General features: G+C 39.8%; 1 protein-coding gene and 1 long non-coding RNA gene across 4 annotated transcripts in view; one reads left to right on the forward strand and one right to left on the reverse strand.

Annotated features, from left to right (window-relative positions):
- Positions 1-13741: 13741 nt before the first annotated feature.
- On the reverse strand, positions 13742-16204 carry LOC143904384 (uncharacterized). 3 transcript variants are annotated; one of them, XR_013258898.1, is made up of 2 exons: positions 15633-16204; positions 13742-15560 (listed from the first exon to the last, which is right to left on the reverse strand). It is a non-coding gene; the product is annotated as an uncharacterized LOC143904384 (long non-coding RNA). The 3 variants fall into 3 exon arrangements; XR_013258899.1 differs by having other exon boundaries at positions 13742-14297; positions 15178-16204; XR_013258897.1 differs by having other exon boundaries at positions 13742-14297; positions 15633-16181.
- Positions 16205-17391: 1187 nt separating this feature from the next.
- The window catches only part of Pxb (putative Hedgehog signaling attenuator pxb), a 442218-nt gene continuing 439623 nt past the window's right edge, over positions 17392-19986 (forward strand). Inside the window, exon 1 of the mRNA XM_077419091.1 lies at positions 17392-18206. The gene's annotated coding sequence lies outside the window, so the exon portion shown is untranslated. The remainder of the gene's footprint in view (positions 18207-19986) is intronic.

Raw genomic sequence — 19986 nt, forward strand, 5'->3', positions numbered from 1 at the left:
GGTTTTCATGTAATATATCGTCGACCTAATTAGAAAACCTCAACTCTAATTTCGTTAAAAACGTAGAAATTGTTCTAATTTGGCCGACGATATTTGTTTCAAATAAAAGAGTTGACATAATATTTTTGAGGTTACTTCATATCAAACGCGTACTTTATATGCTTGTGCAACTACAACCTTAGTATTCCATTGGATTAAGTCAAATAGAAGAAAATGTAGTACAAAATATAGTTTATTCAAAGGACATATTTTGTAAACATTGGGAATTTAACAACAGTTATAAAGTTTCCTTAAGTATAAAATTTGTAATTAATCAGAATGAAGTAGTGACGCTACATAATTATCTTCTTCTATTTTGATTAATATACATTTACTTTTTATCTTTTCCGCTGGTATCAATTGTACAGATTGTGAAAATTCTTTAATTTTGAACATACAGACCTCTTTTGAAGAACACGGATGCTTAAAAATATGTAATTCTTCTGAACTCTCAATGCCTTCAATATAAAAGTCTGTAATGTTAATATTGAGTGGTGTATGAGCCTCTTTTATAAATATTCGATTAACAATAAATATTTTATCGTTACATAGTAGAACTACATTGTTTGGTGTATTATAACTGTAATGCATGTCATTTACTTCAAAAAACTTCACCTGAATCATTAATTGATTATCCATTGTAAATACTTGAGTACTTTGAAGTGCGTATTTTGTGATAGTATATAATGTCTTTATTTTAATTTCATTCGATGATTCCATAGCATGGAGACGATTTACGATCTGTGGTAATGGCCTTGCAGTAGAATAAACTAGATTTTTCAGTTTTCCAATAAAATTCTCTCCCCAAAATGCTGAAAAATCACTCAGAGATGCTTGCAAGTGTCTAACGTCATCGGGAATATGAATTAGGTTGTGGATATTCATAACTTGTGAGTCTTCACCATACAATGTAGGCATTAACAAGACAAATTTTCTGAGTAATTCCTCAGCTACATTAATATTTGTGGCAATTATTTCTGAGCTGCATAGAATACGGCAGGCAACATGCAGTAGTAAAAAATGTTTTAATTGTTTATCAGACAATACGAATTGTAAAATAATAGGACCACAGTATAGCAGCATGAAACGATATTGAGTTGCCTTCCAATGTGTAACTTCATCGATGTCAAACTTTCGCCTTTGAAATTCTGCTGGTATAAATGGAGTAATAGAATTCATTAAATCTTTAAAAATCTTTCGTTGTGTATGATGCAGTCTAGATGAACTTCCAGTAACTAACCATTTTTCTAACACATTTTTCATTACACCCAAGAATAATAAATGCATACTGTCAAGTACTACATCTTTGACAGGATCAAAGTTCGGGATCCGAATAAGTGGTGATATCATATTTTCCAAATGATGCTCCGCCTGATCTTTACAAATAAAAGATTGTTTACAACGTTTTTCACAGTTTAATTGGGGATATACACGTCGCCTATTAATAGTTAATCCTTCAGTATTACAGCGTTCACAACCAAAATAAGCTGTGGGCCCTTTTATGCACTTAACATACGCTCGAGCTGGCCCATCAGCTATCAAAGCAATAATTTTAAATACAAATTTTTTCTCATGTAGTTCTACACCATCATTGATTAAACTTGTACATTCGTTAACAAAATCCTTTAGATAATCATCTACATTTTTTGGCTTAGAATCACCATAATACATTGCTACAATGAATGGTTGACAAATATATCTCTTATTGCATATTTTGACTAAAATAGGCCACAGTTGACCTTTTGATGCTTTGAATATATTCATCCCATCAATATGGACCATAACATTTATTTCACTGTCTGTAAATATATTTAAGTCGATGCGATGTTCTAGACCATTTTTAATACCTAGATAAATATAGTCTCCTATACTGTCGCGTTTTGTTTGCATTCTTGCAGTTTTTATTTTATGTTTAAAACCTAGTAGGCTATGAGCGGCATTTGGAAAATGAGTAAAACCTTCACTTTTTAAAATGGCTAGTAGTTCTGTAATTGTACTTAAAGGTACTTTAGCGATATTATTTAGTGCCCAATTATGAATTTTAGTATATATGTTTTGTTCTTCGACTTTAACCTCATTTGTATTCTGTATATCCACTTCACTACTTTCAGACAATATGTTGGAAGATTCTATGTTAAAATTACTCGACGAAGAGCTAATATTTACAATATTATTGCTTGATTCTAATGAATCAGACCATAGGTCCAACATATTAATGGATGAAGTGTCATTATTGGATGTATCTCGGGATGTACCTGCAGGATTTTCACGGTCACTGTTTTCTACATGCTTTGTATTATTATTTAAAAGTTCACTTTTTTTTAAAATACGTGATTTTTTTACTTTATAATATGACTTTGACATCAATTTTCGTTTGTTCATTATTGTATACAGGTTAATTGATCATTAGGTGCCAATTAACTAACCTGAAAAATAAAAACCTAGCGTGAACGAGTGAAAATAAGTTAAAATATTTTAATCGACGAATTCGATTAATATAGAAACTCTACAGACTTCTAATATATACTAACCACCAAACCGCTAACTGTTCTGAGCAGTTCCGAGTTTGCTGAGTGTATATCACGTGAGTGTAAGAAATAATATGTTATGAGGTACTGCTAAAGATGGCGACGGAGTTGGGCAGTCTATGCAATAGTAACAATAGTTAGTATACATATTATAGAAATCTGTGATAGAAACCCGACCAACGTCTCTCTGACCAGCATCAGTTAAAAAGTTCAATTTATCGACTTTGATTGGCGGTTTATAAAACTGAGTAATTAGAACAATTTTTATTTTTTCATATACCAAATAATTACAAAAAATTGTTATTTCAGATATAATTTTTACACTTAGTTTTAATATAGACATTTAGGCCAATGTTGCCATATTATACTTTGGCTCAAGCCTGGCTGAGTGAAAATGCCAAAGTTTGGTTGTGTTATGGCAGTTACATCGGCCCAAGCCCAAGCTTGACTCAATGTAGCTGCCATAGCACAACCAAACTTCGGTTGTGCTATGGCAGGTACATTGGGTTAAGCTTGGGCCGATGTAGCTGCCATAGCACAACCAAACTTCGGTTGTGTTATGGCAGCTACATTGGGTCAAGCTTGGGCCGATGTAGCTGCCATAGCACAACCAAACTTCGGTTGTGCTATGGCAGGTACATTGGGTCAAGCTTGGGCCGGCTGAAGGCCCAAGGCTTGGCAAATTCACGCTTGGCTCACGCTTGGTCCAGGCTTGGCGCAATAGTTCAGCATTGGCGATTCCTACCTGGGCGCCCTCGCCGCGAATTTACTTTGCCCGCCCGAATGTTTCGGCCCCTTTTTCATCCGCGAAACTGCTTCGAACGTGTTTCAAGAACTTACGAATCGCGCGGCGAGAGTTACCTCGCTTGCACATTTGAAGTTTGTGCGATTTTCGAGAATTAGAGCGTGAGCGTATCTTGAAAATCGAGTCCTCCGCAGCTTCTCCTTTCCTCACATATGTCTTTAGGAACGTGGCAGGTTTCCTTAAATTTAAACCTCTATAGCATGAATCGCGAGAAGTAGGAGGAAATAAGAAAGTCATTTTCAACTTATTTAAACACTAAAAATGAGCTTAATTTCAGAAGTCTCCAATAATTTTAGACTCGCGCAGATTCTTCGCGAAAAAAGAAGTTTCCGATTTACATTCTTCTACTTTTCTTCTATAGAAATATCTATTGTGAAATATCTACTTCTATATAATCGAAAGATATGTTCGTATAAAAGCCGCGTGATCTAGCTTGCTGGAAACTGCTCGTGCATAGACGCGAAACACGCGATGTGCCATGGGCTAAGTCATCCGAACCTACAATCAAAGGACGAATGGGCAAAGCGTTACCTAATGGTAGGAGGCGGCGATGGAGCCGGGAACGGGTCGGGCCTGTACGAAAATGCAATTGAATACGAAATTGCAGACCTCTCAAAATTCATGACGATTTATATGTATTGTATTCCCGATGCTATGGGCGTGCATCATGCGCGAGCAGTTCAGGGCCATTCGACGAACTGCCATATATTAATTACACCATGTGTATAGAGAGATTCCGCCAAGTTATCTCTGTATCTTTCTTCCTCTTTTTATTCTTCTCCATCTGTTCCTATTTTCTTCTTTCTCTCTTTCTCTCTTTCTCTCTCCCTCTCTTTTTATTCCATTAATATTTTTTCGACACTGAATCGGAATCTGCTAGTATCTTTCAAGTTTTTATTTTGTGTTGTATTACTTCTCTCTGTCGATATTAATATTTTTTTATATGTGTACATAAAGATGCATGTAATTTTTATTATCTGTTTCTGAAGCAAAATGCGATTTATGAATTTATGCAATTTATTACGAGCGCGTCCAATCGCGCGAATATTGGTTTGTGTGGGAGGATGCAATGCGCGCGCGTTTTCTTGACAATAACGTTCTCTGAGGACGAACTTCGGAGATGATCCTCTGGGGCATAAAGATTATCATTCAATAAATGATCCATCGAGTCTCGGGCTCTTTACTAAATCACATCGCGACGACACACCTCGCGTAAGCGCAAACGCGTACGCGCGACATATATATATATGGACGCATGGGCGCGGTGAGAGCGATGCAGGAGGGTGGAGGGTGGCACATACATTTCATTTCGTTGTCATAAACGAGAAAAGAAAGCATTCAATGAAAATTATGTCCGTCAAAGTATTTTTAACAAGTTTTTTAATAAGTCAAATAATTCAATTAAATTGCGAAATTAATAATATAATTGAAGCAAATGTAATATGAAAGCACTTGTCCTAGTTTTCAGATTTTTTATATAATTATATTTAGAGGGAAGGTAACCTCGAAATATAAAATGAATATTGATCCATTTTTTGTAAATATATAATTCCGAATAATAAGATTTGTTTGTGTAAAATAAAATATTAAAATTGCATGCGAGGATATGTTATTAGTGTGGTACATATATAAATATTTCTCGATATATAATTCTTAAGAAGATAAAAACATAACGAAAAGGCTGTATAATTTTTTAGATAGATTGGCTTGTTAAGATAGATTTCGACAGCGCACATGCGAGCGTACATTGTGCGCGTACGCCTTCGAATTTTTGTTTTCGCTCACGAACGATTTATGCACGCGTCGGTTACGCCCAAAGTTTGTTCAGCGACGCATTTCTGCGTGAGAGATCAGTTTGTTTACACGCACTGTGCTCGCGAAATTTGAAACAAAAGTATTGGATGACAGAACGGATTTAGTGATTATAGTGAACGTTTCGAAAAATTAGAATATATAATAAAGAGGATAATATTGTGATATTTTTTGTGTGCATGGAGTTTATTTATTTATACATTTAAAGCATTCTCTGAATTTTATGTATTTTGATATTTTTTGCACAATTTTTGCGATAATTCGTCTCATTCAAAACACGCTTGTTAAAATCAGCGCAGTGGAATTCAAGCTATTGATGTGCAAAAAACCGTTTAATAATTTGAATATACAGACAGTTAATAAAAGTTTTCATAAATTTGTGACAAGCAATAAACATCGAACACGATACAATTTGTTGGATATAAATTCTCTGAAAGGATCCATTAGTTTACATGAAGAAAATCACAGATACATTTTTACTTGGAGCGTAATTCCATACAGATGTAGTCAAAGCTTCATAGATTAGAAAAGCATTTGGGATTTTTTTAGAAACTCATATTTAATCAGACAGAATTAGCTACTTGTTATTTTTGAAGATATATGAATTGTACAGGTTACCTCAGAATTTCACGTTAAATTATTCATAATTAGATTCGAGTTAAAAGTAGGATAAAGTGGGAATCATGCGCGCAATTATGCGAGGGGCGGTATTTAATATCAGAATTTTGTGGGCGTGAGTCGTCGAAATCTTGAAATCTCCGAACGAACATCGTTCTCGTGAGTTTCGGACGGCGCGAAGGCGTGTCAAACGGAATTCGATAGTAATTAATAATCCCGATCGTCGGCGCTGACTCGATTGGAGATTATCGAGAGCGTCTTGTAAAGCAAATACGATATATCATCCTTTTAAACGAGAGGCGCGGATCGGAAGACCGCTGTTCTCGGAAGTGAAGCGCATGGAGAACGGCTTGCGCTCGGTGGAAGCAGAAGTCTGTGAGATACGCGCACGATTCATAAAACACGCTTTAAATTGACGTCGCGATACTTTTCTCTCTCTATGAATCTCTTAAAAATTACATCCTTGCGCGTACAGTTTTTTGCGGAAAGTAGAAAACTATAGTAGCAGATTGCGTTTTAACATTTTCTTTTATGCGATATTCTCGAGAATATATTGAATTATATATATTTCAGATATAAGAATTCTAAAATATTGAGAAGATATATATGCCTTTTTCATTTTGACGCAAAACATAGACCTGCGACTTAATAATACTATTTTAATATAAAATTTGACTATTTTGTATGTATAGAATATAAAATTTCTTCTTAATAGGATATATCGTAAAATCCAAAATATCCTTTTTTGTTTTTCTCTTATAATATTTGAAAAAATAGATATATATTTGCACCTTCTCCAGGACTTCAATTTTCTTCATGTCGGGTATATTTCGATTTTTAAGCCCGGTCACGCTATTACCACGAGTCACGCTTATTGACGGACGTGCATGTCACGCGTGACCTATAAAACGTTCTCTAAATTGACACCCTATCGTCGCCTTGGCCGTGCGTCGATAGTTCCAGCGAAATTCAGCCCGTGGGCTTTAGCGGCACGGACAATGCTGCCGGGACAAAAGCCGCCAAGATGAATATCCGTCGGTACACGACGTGTACCAGCTACGACCATGGCAAGACCAGCTACGTTCTACCGTGGCGAACACAGATATCAGTTCTCGGCCGCGTTAACAAGCCTGAACCGCGAGCATATATTCGTTTCCTAATAAGAAGCGTTTGGCTAACAGGCTCTATCATTCGTACCGATCAGTATTAGCCTGTACGTGACTGACAAGTTTTTTGTTATGATTGCCATTAGCGTCGAAGATGATTCAGGATATTTTAAAAAATGTTTTTAGTACATCCTATTATATTGAAATGATTGAAGATTCGATAATAATTGAGAAAGGAAAGTTAATGGCAGACTTTAACTTTTTGCAGAATAACTTTGCTATTTGGGGGATGGGGAGGGAGGAAGAGAGATCAATAGGATGGATTTCGATATGTCCGTGAAATTTGAAAAAATTATATTTAAAGGTCATCGACTCTACTAATTTGAAAACACAAAGCTTGTTTTTTTTTAAATATATAAAATCAATGGTAGTTTATACATACTGAAGAGAATTCCTTCTACTTCTATGCATTAAAGCCTGAATAGCTGTTAACACACTTCGTCTCTTACTAATCAGTAGTAGCTACCATGACTCCCGCAGGTGGAGCATTCCGGTGTACGCTTCTTGTTCCTTTGCTCTCTTATTTTCGCCCGTTACAAGCGTCGGCAAGAAATGAGTGTCAGAATTCGTCGGAGGTGTGGGCTCGCCGATGGGAGATACCACTCGGTAATGGTTTATTTAAATCAGTCGACCGGCCGTCCCGGTTGCGTCGGCCCGCGAAAAACCTTGTTAGATCGGCGTCCGTCGTTTGATAGGGAGACTCCGGCCGGTTAATTGACGATCTCGGCATTGGATGATGGAACCGATAAGACAGGTAACATTGACTCACCGCCAAAGTGAGAAATAAGGAAAATGGTGTTTGAAAGAGAAGGAAGAACAAACAGGGTGAAAAAGGTAGGATGTCGATCTTCAACGGGCCGCGATATCTATCGATCAGATTTGGTAGTCCTTCTCGTGCATTTGTTATGAAATCAGGAGAAAGGGTTTTGATTGAAGGATATTAATGTTCTTTCTTTTGCAATAGTGTAAGAATTTCTCGATAAGTTTTGCCCTTACAAATTGTATTATTTATTGAGACCATTACATTAAGAAATTATATAGACTTAAAAAATTTATTAAATCTTGTAATTTATGAGTTTTGTATTTCTCCGAGCTTGAATTTTAAAATTTTATAGTCTTAATTTGATATCTAATATTAGACTAGATTAAATAAATAAATGAATTTAAGTTACAATATATTTTTTCCATGATTATTTATTGTTATCGAATACACCACGCATAGCATTCAGATCGTACAACGGTCCCATGTAATCTTTAAAGCTGTCTCAACTGTGTCTACCCTAAATATCTGCGCCGGCTCTGAACTTCACTTTCGCCATCGGGAGACACATATCCATCTACGCATACTGGGACGTGCGTATATGCAGGCTTCAATCTTCTTCCATCTTTCGTCTCTTCCACCTGAACGATTTTAAAGTCACGATGCTCACGGGAGAATAAGCTTCGCGTGACAATCGCTATCTACTCGCTCAATCTCTCCCGAATATTTTAACCGAAACTGTCTTCGCTGACTGTGGAGAATAGAGCGAGGGATTTCGGTCCTCACACTTCGCCAAGATAAGTTTGAACCTCGACTTGATTCACCAATGCGAGACGTATTGTCCCCCTATTTGTCCTTTTTCTCTCTTCGTTTCCCAATCTTCGATACTGAACTATTATTAAATACTTTATTATTCTTTGAACTCGATTACGACCGATTATTTCGTGTCTTACCGTTGCGAAAATCTAAGCATAGAAGGAAATGATAAAGTGGTTTTGTTTTGGCTTGTAATTCTCGTGCATCATCTTAACTCTTCGTTTCGTAAACACTTGCAACATGCTACGATGGTATAAAAAAGTCATGGTTTATTATCTAAATAAATTCTTAACCATCTACGATATTACTTAACTTAGCATCGATCCTAGGGTACGATGAAGGGGCGGGATTATGGCTCATTGTGTCTCGAATATAAATGGACAAGATGGGAGAATGACCGGTTAAACGAGCGGTTTGGGCTCGGGCAGGCTTTCGAAAGGGTTAGTCTTTCAGATTTAAATGGGATCTGTGATTCTACGAATACGGATTTGGGCGGGACGACACGACGTAACTCGCTTCGATACCTGGTCAAAGACCGTTGCAGCACGTTTCGATATCATCGCGGGACGCGGCCCTCCTGCGGATTTACGTGGGTCAGGGCGGCTATTATTGAGAAATTAGTGCGGCTTTCATATGTCTTCCTGTGTCGGACGGCTCGATTTGATTCTCAAGTTGCGTGAGATATCAACGACACGTGACGGCTATGAACAGTTACGTATTACGTGATAGGTGAATTAAATGAAGTGAATAAATTTCAAAAAGAAATTTTCGCTCCATTCCTAAAGCCCTTAACGTACTATCGATATTTCTTGTAAAGCCTGTGATACATAGCGAATAAAATCAATTTGGCGTGTATGACAAAGTGGGTTAAAAAGATATTGGTACACATGCATATGTATTTTTTTAAACTTGATTTTTAGTTACGTATAAGCGATGAGGTGTATATATTCTTCGCTTTACATATCAAACTTTTGTGCGTTGCGAACGCCCGGTGAAACGAATCACACTCGTCTGCGCACACATCAGATGTTTAATCGGTCAGATGGTGGGGCACCCCGCGGGCCCTTTCGAGCGTAATGACCAGCGTTCGAATGTAGCATCCGAAAATTAGTATGGTTTTCGTACAGCGCGATATATATGTACCACGGATGCGCGTTCTCCAATCTGTTCGAGTTAAAAGCCCGCGTCCAGCGTCGCCGCGGGCGGTACACGCGGTAATATATATCCTTTCACGTCCCGGCGCGGCCACGTGTTCTCGAGGAGATCAGGGAATGCCATTGTGAATCGGACTCAGCCACCTCTCTCTCTCTCTTTCTCTTTCTCCGACTACAATGCGCGATTCACGTAACACCGGCATTCGTAGTCAAACGTGCCTGCCGCGCGAGCGAGTGAGCATCGCGGTTTCCCGCCGTTTCTCGATGTGCGAGTCACGATGCATCCGATGCACAAACCCCTTTCGGAAGTCTCTCTTCCCCTGCCTCTTCGTCTCCCGCTCTCCGCCCTCCGCTTTGCCCTTTCGCCATTCTAACACCTGCAAGAATTCGCACGCGGTAGGTGGCTGCTACACGGTCATTTATACATACATATATATACATATATATATCCACTGCATATATTGCATCGCACGCCGACGACTGCGACGCGTTTGTATACGTCAGGCTCTCGGGTCCAGGTTGGAGTGGCGATGTCCAGGTCGGATTCAGGCTGGCTGGTACATGCATATTACAACATCGCGCGCGCTGGGTGACTGCGCTGGGCGGACGCGCGAAGCACCATGCACCGGGTGCCGTGATTTATCTCGGTTCTCGGCTCGCGCTCTCGCCAAAATGACGCTCCTCGGTGGTTTATATTTGGAAAAAAACGCGGGTCATCATCGCGCGCGATGAGGTGTGCGCGCCGGTTTTTATTTCGCTCGTTTTATGAATAATGGATGACAGCGGCGCGGCGCGGCGCGGCGCGGCGCGCGGCGGCCCGCGCCGCGAGCGCATAATCTTCTTTGTGTGTTAATGCGACTGTAATTCTGCGCGCGGTATGCCGATGAACGTCCGGGATATTTCTACGATTTACAGCGTACCGGTTGAGTTGAAAAGAATTAAAATCTAGGATGCTAATAGTAATGTTTCTTAAGGCCATTGCACGTAACAAAGTTTTAGTCATAATCGTAAGGCCGTAAGAAAATGACCAATCACACTCGATTATTCTTCGAGCTCAAGGAGAATAATTGAGTGTGATTGGTCTATTTTCTTACGGCCCTACGATTATGACTAAAACTTCGTTACGTGCAATGGCCTTTAATAATGGCAAAATATTTTTTTCACGCGGTTAATACAAAATAGAATCAAAGTATTGTTACGTGTTATGCAATATATGTATTTTTACATATCTACGGTATATGATAAGAAAGTAGATTTATTGAAAGAACTATAAACAGTTATAATTATAAACTTCATATATAGACTGCGTTGAGACGTTGAGACATATAGACTGATATATTGACAAATATGATAAATTTAACTAATTAAGATAATAAATACCTAATATTTTGATAAAAAAAATAAAATTTTTAGCGAAAGGGGTAATCAAACAATTTTTATTTCGACTAAAAATACAATGAAGGTACTTATTAATTAATTGACGAAATCGTTTAAAATTTCTTGGAATTACTATCAAAATCAGCAAAAGTCTCCGCATTGTTACGCGATATACTTAGCTCCACGCGGATTAAATTCATCTGCGCGAACTCGCTCTGGGATGTCGCAGCACAAACGACGCGAAAATTCGCCAACGACGTCGCAGCATAAGCCTTTAACGTGTACGCAATCGTCTAACGGCGTGTAACTAATTCCGAATCCATTAAATCCCCCGCATTTACGTTCAACCGTATAAATTGCACCGTAAACGTAGACAGTAAATCGCGAATCCCGCATAATTTGCGCCTTTAACGTAATTATCACGTAATTATCACATTATTTCGAAGCCGCAGCTAGGCAAATTCTGCGTGTCACGATTTTTGCATCAATGCCATGCGTCTCATTTATTAGCGCGATTCGTTAATTACAGCACGTAACGACAGAGTGTGAACTAGAAAGCGTAAAATAAAAAGATGTTGACATATCCATCTCTGTGAGGAAACCGTGAAATCTTTTATAATTATGAGAGTTGAAATTGTGCGGATTGTAACGATCGTATAGTTGTATCGAGAAAATATCGCCGACCTATTTCCAAAGAGAAGGCACGAAAGTTTCGACATGCGAATAATGTCATTCAACGCCCATTACCGCCATATGGAGAAGTTATTCGTCCGTGTTTTAGCGCGTTCCGAATCCGTCGAACATCAGCATGATAAATCTTTGTTAATGACCTCGCGGATGACTTAACGTTACCGACGTTTCTCGTATACGACGCGTGGGTGAGAAACTCTTCTCTCGTATTAGTTTAGTACGGGATACAGATTCGCAGAACGCGGCTTTGTTAAAGGCACATAGGGACGTCTTTATTAATGACACGCGAGAGATCGTAACATTCGGTGCTGCCATTATTCACCGAGAGTTCGACGTGGATAAGGAAGGCGACAGAGAGAGAGAGAGAGAGAGAGAGAGAGAGAGAGAGAGAGAGAGAGAGAGAGAGAGAGAGAGAGAGAGAGACAGAGAGTGAGAGAGGGAGAGGGAGAGGGAGAGAGAACGCGCAAATGCAGATACCCGGGATATGCATAATCTGCAGTTGCATTAATGTGTGCACGCGCGCATTCATTAGCTCGGCACAATCGTATTATTACCGCGTCTCCCATAAACAAGACCGATCCCGTAGCCCCTCGTTTCCGCGCGTGATAAATGGTGGAAGCGAGACGTTTCGACTTTCCGACGACCGATGCACCCACGTGCGCCTATCTCGCGGTTTATCATCGACGCCCACGCGGGACCACGTCGAAGCCGCGTTGTTGTCGCACGTAAATCAAAATCGCAGGCGCCATCTTGTCGGTCCGCTTTCTCCTCTCCCAATACGACGGACACACCGCGGGATAAATGCCGGAGCTGTGACTGTTACGTGCCATATCGCTCGAAATATCAATTACTCAATATTTTTATGCGGAATCGTATTTTCGTCGAGATTAAAATGTCTTAATACTCTTGATAATATTGCATTTAAAAAATATTAATTGAAAAACACATGTATACATATAAAGATTGTTTATATATTGCGTGTGTGTGTGTGTGTGTGTGTGTGTGTGTGTGTGTGTATATTATAAGTTATTTATTAAATAATTAATCTTTAAATCTCGAAAATTACAAGAAATTTGTGGATTTACGCACCTTACGGAGGCACAAATGATTAAGTCCCTTGCTTCTCAAGAAAGCAGAGTTTTCAGAGTTTTACTGTTTTCTATTGTTGCGGCAAATTTGACAATATCACAGAATTATCGGACACACTCACCACGTTCAGGCAACACGACAGTCGTAAGAAACCCATTCGGAACATGCCACGATACGGCAGCCGACCCTGACGAGAAGACGTGCTTACGTATACCCGCTTATTTCGCAAATCCCGGCTATTGTTGTCGCTTAAATGGTCGACCGAGTGTGTCTTTCTCCCTGGATCTCTCTCCGCGGTGACACAATGCTCGGTATCATCGAGGCCTGTTTACATAACCCGGCATCTGTCACAACTATTTGTGTGTCCGGAGACATAGATTCCTTCCCGAGGCTCCGGGCTCCGGTCCTAGCGGCTTAAGTTGTCGTACCTTTTGTCGCGCTACCGGCTTCTGCGTCCCTCTCTTCATGGTCATGCTCGAGTGCTCCGGATCAGCAAACACGCACAGGCGCGTCCTGTTCCGCGAGAGATTTCGTCGAGCGTGTATCTCGGGTCCCTCTGATACGTTTTGTATATTTTTGTTTCGAAAGAAGCCGCTCTATACGCGACTAACAATAAGTCGATGGGACATTGTGAATATTCCTTAGGATTTGTCGAGTATGAAAGTAGTTCGGATATATACGTGTATACTTTAAAATGTAAAATTCTCCACACAATTGGAATATAAAATTTGTTGGTTACGGAATGGTTTGCGGAATTCGAGGTTTAAAATTTTCGTTTTACTTTGATATGAGATTGGAAAAGATTTAATGGATATGTGATATTTTCGTATTCTCCATTCATTGAAATTTTAGATGAAATTTTAAACCTTACCATTTTGAACCCCTAAACTTTTCAATTTTTCGATTCATGAATATTCCATCAAATAGTTTAAAACTATCAAATATGCACTTTTTATGAAAGCCTTCTATATGTCGTATCGAATATTTGTCAGATCCTCCTTAATGAAATGACTAATTTTATTTCTTGAATTACTTTATTTTATACTACAACATGAATCATGTTTCCCAGACGAAGAATTTAAACTAAATCGAACGGGTAACCAATTTTTCTTCGAGCGGGCAATCCGGTCAGCTCAAAATCATTATGTTATTCCAAGCGATCGGCGTTCTAAAAAATGAGAGAGCCGTTACCGCTCGTAGCCTATCACTATCGGTATACCTGGCTTGATTCACGACTGGCTTTAGCCAAAAACAAATGGTAGACAGCGGACGGATTGCGGATCAAATTACAGGCTTGGCAATCCCGTATAGACACACGTAGTATATACATATATATATGTATGTCAGATTATATATAAGGTGGCTTAAACTCATCGCGAGGTCTTCTAGCCGTAGACGACGGAGTCCGAATCGGGTTGAATCAACGATCTCAGTTGCAAGCACCTGAAAATTTTAAAGATTTCGGCAAATTAATCAACTAAACTTTGTCGCTATAAAAATCGGATTCAAAGTTTAATTCTCAAAATATTTAAAGTTAAAAATTGTGACAGAGAAAACCAGAAAACGAATCGGTCGATAAAGTTGTCGGTGAAAACTAGCTGTCTTCAGAGTCATGAAAGAATTGTAGAACTCTCCTCTAGCACACCGTGTATATAATGGGGTTACAATGGCTGCGCCTACATTCCCTTCATTATATCGTAGTACCGCGGCATTATGTCGTCGACTCGACTGCCTCGCCATGGGACAAGGACGCATAACTCGAATAATAAATCCGTCGCGATGGCGATGTCGCGCCGATGACTTATGCGAAGTCGAAGCTCCCGGTGACAAACAATGTTCGCATATACACGACAATAAATATCGATACGCGTACCAGCATTTGCCGGGAGTTATCAGTCTCTTGTAATAAATAAACTTGGGGCAGCGCTTGAAATATCGACACCGCTAATTAATTTCCACGCATTATGCTTTAGGCTTAACATCGATTTTACACGTGGCACAAATTACCCCGTGATGAATCGCGTACAAAAAATAATATAAAATGCGTTGACTAAAGAAAAGTTTCGCTCTGCGCTTTTATCACTTTCAAAATTATTCGCAAAAATTATTTGCTCCGAAAATATAGAAATATAGAAAAGACGATCTTAATCCGATCGTTCTTTAAGCATAAACGTTTCAGCTATTCAAACATTCCTTGGTATAAAAATATACAAAAATTGAACATAACATAGACTAAAGTATACGACGCGAAAATAAATGATTCATATTTTATCTACGCAATAGATAAGTGCGAGAGGTCTAGAAGAGAAGTTACTGCGAATACCGGGGCAACGTCGCTTCGCGAAATTCCGAGCACATCATTCGGGAAGTTCGCGAAACTTGGTGCAGCCGCGTAAATATACATCATCGGCTTCCGACTGGCGCCTCGTCGATCGATAAAGCATTTCGATTTTTTTCCCCCGCAGAGATACGATACGCATATTTCTAGCGATCGACCGCACATGCAAACGCTCCGCCGACTCGCGCCTTTGCACGTAACTCCAGCAGTAAACGCATAACTTCCGGTAAGTTTGCACGCCGAACGTGCGATTCGTGGTCCTGGTAAACATGAGTTATTCCGTTATCGGAGTGAGACTGCATTAGCGTTTCCACATAAATATTTCTCTCTTGCCCGCCGTTTACATTTTTCGATCTTTTTTTTCTTTCCTTGAAGAATGTCCGTTACTTACACAGAAAACTCGCGTTATCGATAAAAACCGGACGAAGTCGAGTACTCACTTGCGGTTCGTATAAGAATGTTCATAAGAATTTATGGTCCAGCGAAGGCTCAAAGAATGAAGATTCTTGAACAACCGAGAGATAATATACTCGCCCAGAGAGTATATTTTACCATAGCGATTCGACTTAAAATCTCGATAAACGAAGCTCTGAGATATGGACTCGGCCATCAAATACTCCATCAAATCGAGTCACGAGAATGACGTCGTATTTTCTTCATTTTTCCCGGGGAACACGCGGGAGACTTCCCGTCGTTCGCAAATGGAGAAGGGCAGACCCTACGAAACTCGAGACGTCGTTAATGGAAAGGCAAAGTATGTCCGCCGTGCTGAGCTAACTCAGACACGGTCGGGAATTATCGCGATTCTCTTTCGGCGGTCGGTGTCTCTTCCGTCCCTATATACTTCGCGCTTATTTGCGTACTTTGGTGGCGCACTTCATATGGTAATTTTAAACGGTTACACGTCATCTCATATTTCCGTGACGGAGTATTGAGCGCCCTAGACCGCCTAGACGCGCGAGGAACACTCCGCCAACTTCGTACTTCATCGTATCGACGTGTCGATATAACTTCGACGTCTCTCCCTCCTTCGCTTCGTCAGTTAATTATACGGAGATGACGTGATATTCTTTGAGTCGACACGAAATGTTAATTAACGCGGGGTCACGTATTCATGAATCAGTGAATCTGCATTAATTAAAACACCCATCTATTATTTTCTAATGATTTCTGCCGGTTCCTTTTCTATACATGTGATTTTTTTCTCTTTTATGTAAGTCCTTAGAAATTTTTATTTTTTTATCGCGTTAATGTTATACTCTTATCGTCACATTGCATTTTATGACAGTTAACATACATCTCTATTACGGTGAATATATTATCTGAATACGTCCTTTCTTTAAATTATTATATTTTTTCCAACGAATATATATTTCCAATTACTTATATAGTTACTTCAATGTATTGTTTTCTTATCAGCTTCCATCTACGCATTCGAAAGAAAATCCACTTTTACAAATTCATAAAAGTCTGAATGTATAAGTAGTATCTTGCAATATAAATTGACGCCTAATTAAATACAATAATTCAATTTTATAATTACACGGAGATAATTTTCTCTTAAAATTTACCCTGAAATCATGGTAGTTGTGGGACAACATGTACCATCGAGAATTTTATGCGAGCTATTCTGATTAATATCCACCATAATAAAAAATATCAATATCTATTACATTAAAATATAAGATATGTTTGATTAATTTTACTAAAATATATTTGGGAAATTTCAATAATTTTTCAAAATGTACCAATCTGCTTGGTAATTTTTATCACATTGTTTGTATATATATTTTAAAAATTCCTGGGTTGCCAATTAAGTTGTCCCAAGTTTTTAGTGAACTTAAGGGTCAAATATAACAAAAAATTCTCTCCGTGTAGAAGTAAAGACGAAACAATCTTTGATTTAATAAAAAGATCCATGAAACGTGAGAGTTAAATTGTCCAAGTCTCGCGAGTCTCCGTACATAAAATTCGAAGACACGTTTGTCCAATTAGGAATATTTCCCATTGATTTAAGGCCCGGCTGCCCGAGAAGGCGGGCAAATATTACATGCGATATACGCCGGTCTCGAGTAGACGTTTTTTTTGCCCTGTTTACGTTCTCGGCTCGCCGCGCGGCGCGCGCCACCTATCGCGCGGTGCGCGCCGCCTTTTCGTCTGAGTCACGTAGTGACATCGCGGGCGGCCATTGCCTCGACGGCAAGTCACAAGTTTCGGAAATCGCGCGCGGTCGCGTTCGAGTTTTCCGTACGTTTTTCTCGCCGAGAGTGAGTCCCGCGGGTGAACAAAGCTCGCGAGTGCCGAGCCGAGCGACGGCGAGCATTGTGGAATATCAGGTACTGTGAACAATCGCGATTGAGCCACAATCGGCTTTTGGCCAAGCAAGCCGGAGGGTGCCGCTCCCCCCCCCCTCCGGGTGAGTCTGCTCGATCATTGAACATTCTGCTTAATTACGGCGCGTCATCCCGCGCCACTCGATCGCCCGACTCGTGTAAAAGTGCCTGAAACCATGAAAGAGATCCTCAGATCGATCGAGGTATCTGATGGCGACGCTCCGCTTTTCGGTGCGCCTTTGGCCTTCATCGTGATGACGTCACGCGTCGCGCGAGCCCCGCGAGCCGCGTGAAGTTGGCGGCGCGTGATTGGGAACTTTATCGGCGGGATTGACACTCTCGCGAATGCCGGGAGTAAACGGGCGAGTCGCCATGTTTCCCCGTTACTTATTCGTAAGTGCATTACGTGCATCATTACGTGCGGATTTCGGACACTGGACAATTTGTCGTCGATCCGTCGATCGCGCGCGCGCGCGCGATGAAACGTCGGGAGTGCCGTAGAAAGTGTCGGGCGATTGTTCGCGTCGCGTCGCGTTGTGCAATCACGTTCGGTAGTGCTTCCTGGGGAAGAAACTTGCATCCGAGCTGGGAACGAGCTTCCGGAGCGGCGAAGCAGCGGAGTAGCGGACGGGAACGCGACGACTCGGGATCGAGGGGGAGAGGAGGCGTCATCGACTGACTGTGAGTAAATTTACATGTACTCGATTCGAATTTATTTTCACTCCTGGCAGCTGTGGCCGATTTACGTCTGGTTTTTCTGATAATATTTCCCCCCGCGCCTATGTTACTCCCGGAGGCCAGGAATGTCCTACGTATCGCAGCGCAAAAATGGTACTCTTGTATCCTCGCGGGCCACGTAAATATTAATATCAAAAAGATAACGCGTTCGCACATAATCCGTCACATCGAGTGTGATAAGTCGACTTAATAGAAAACTGTTATAAATTTACTATTAATTTTACACCAAATCTTAATTAATCGGTGTGTACTCAGATAACATAGTTAATAGAAAACATTATCTTGCTATTGATTGTTTTTGTCTAAAAATTAAATGAGATTGGATTTACATTTTTCGGACGTGTGACAAATAAATAATAATATTATTAGTCGCATCATATTTTTTTCAATTTAAACAAGAAGTTGTACTTTTGTAGTATTTTTGTATTTGAAGCGCAAAAGTGGTATGATTTACTGGATATTTTGTATACATTTTTTTTTACTAGATATTATAAACTAAAATATAAAGACTAGATTTTCTTCTACACCACATGAATATGTAAAATGCTTGCATTAAAATTATCATGAGTGAATAATTCCTTTTTCCCTGGGGTGTGCAACTGAATTAGCAAGATTTATCCCGAGGGATACTTTTCTCCTCCTCTTTGTCGTCGTCGTCGTTGTCGTCGTCGTTGTCGTCGCATATCGTCGTCGCCGCGACGACCACCGCGCCATGTAAGCAACGAATTATCCAGGAAACAGAAAGTGTCCCACAGTACGCGGCCTGGTAAAAAAAATGAAGCGTCCCGACGATGGTTTCCAACGTCTCGGCTAATTCAATAGTTCCTAACACGCAACGCAAGGCGGTAGCAACACGGATACCTTGCTGTGCGAACATCTTTCCGGTAGCGTCGAGTGTGTAGTCGTGTTACCGCGAATTTTCGTAACTCTGTCGGCCGGGACATACGCGGAGGAGAAGTCAAAGGAATTAGAAACGACATAAATTCTCTTGGACACCTGGACTTGACAAAATAGGAATTTTTTATCTTGTTAAAGAAATTAACGTAGCGTGCGTAATAATAAAAGCAAACTGTCTTTACTTTATTGGCTATTGATTGCATACGACATGATAAAATTGAAATTTTGTATATATGCGCTATCGTTTATTAAATTTTCGTATTATCTTAATCGCCATATTTGGAATGTAAATTGAAACATCAAGCAGCGGTAAAGCGAACATGTTTCGGGATATAAAATTTCCATACGAATACGCAGACAGTATGGAAACAACGATATTGGATTAGCAAACGCGATCTCATTACACGAAACACTCATTTCATAAATATCGCCCTTCTATCTGTAACACGGTACAAGTGCGATATTTTATGACGCGATCGGCCGTTTTTTGACGTCGGTCGGTGGGAAACGACACGTATAACAGCCAGTCTGGAAACCATTTCAAAACGTCTGCATTACGAGCTTCGAGATTTAGTGGTAATATTCAAGATGTCGCGCGAACTTTCCGGCTTTGATCGATACATCGTCGCCCATATACTTCCAAGACGCAAAAGGGCGATTTATATTTCTTTCGCTCGTGAAATGCCATTCGAATCATCTCCGTATATATATATGCCAGTTTTTCCGATCTTTGGTCAAAAGATATTTGTGATTCTCGCATGTTTAGAAGCGTATGTAGATGCAAAAAGAAAAAAAAATTAAAAAACACTTATTGATTAAGATAATT

The sequence above is a fragment of the Temnothorax americanus genome, unplaced genomic scaffold (genome assembly GCF_048541705.1).
Source record: "Temnothorax americanus isolate GAGA-0224 unplaced genomic scaffold, ASM4854170v1 Scaffold51, whole genome shotgun sequence".
In the NCBI taxonomy this organism is placed as follows: domain Eukaryota; kingdom Metazoa; phylum Arthropoda; class Insecta; order Hymenoptera; family Formicidae; genus Temnothorax; species Temnothorax americanus.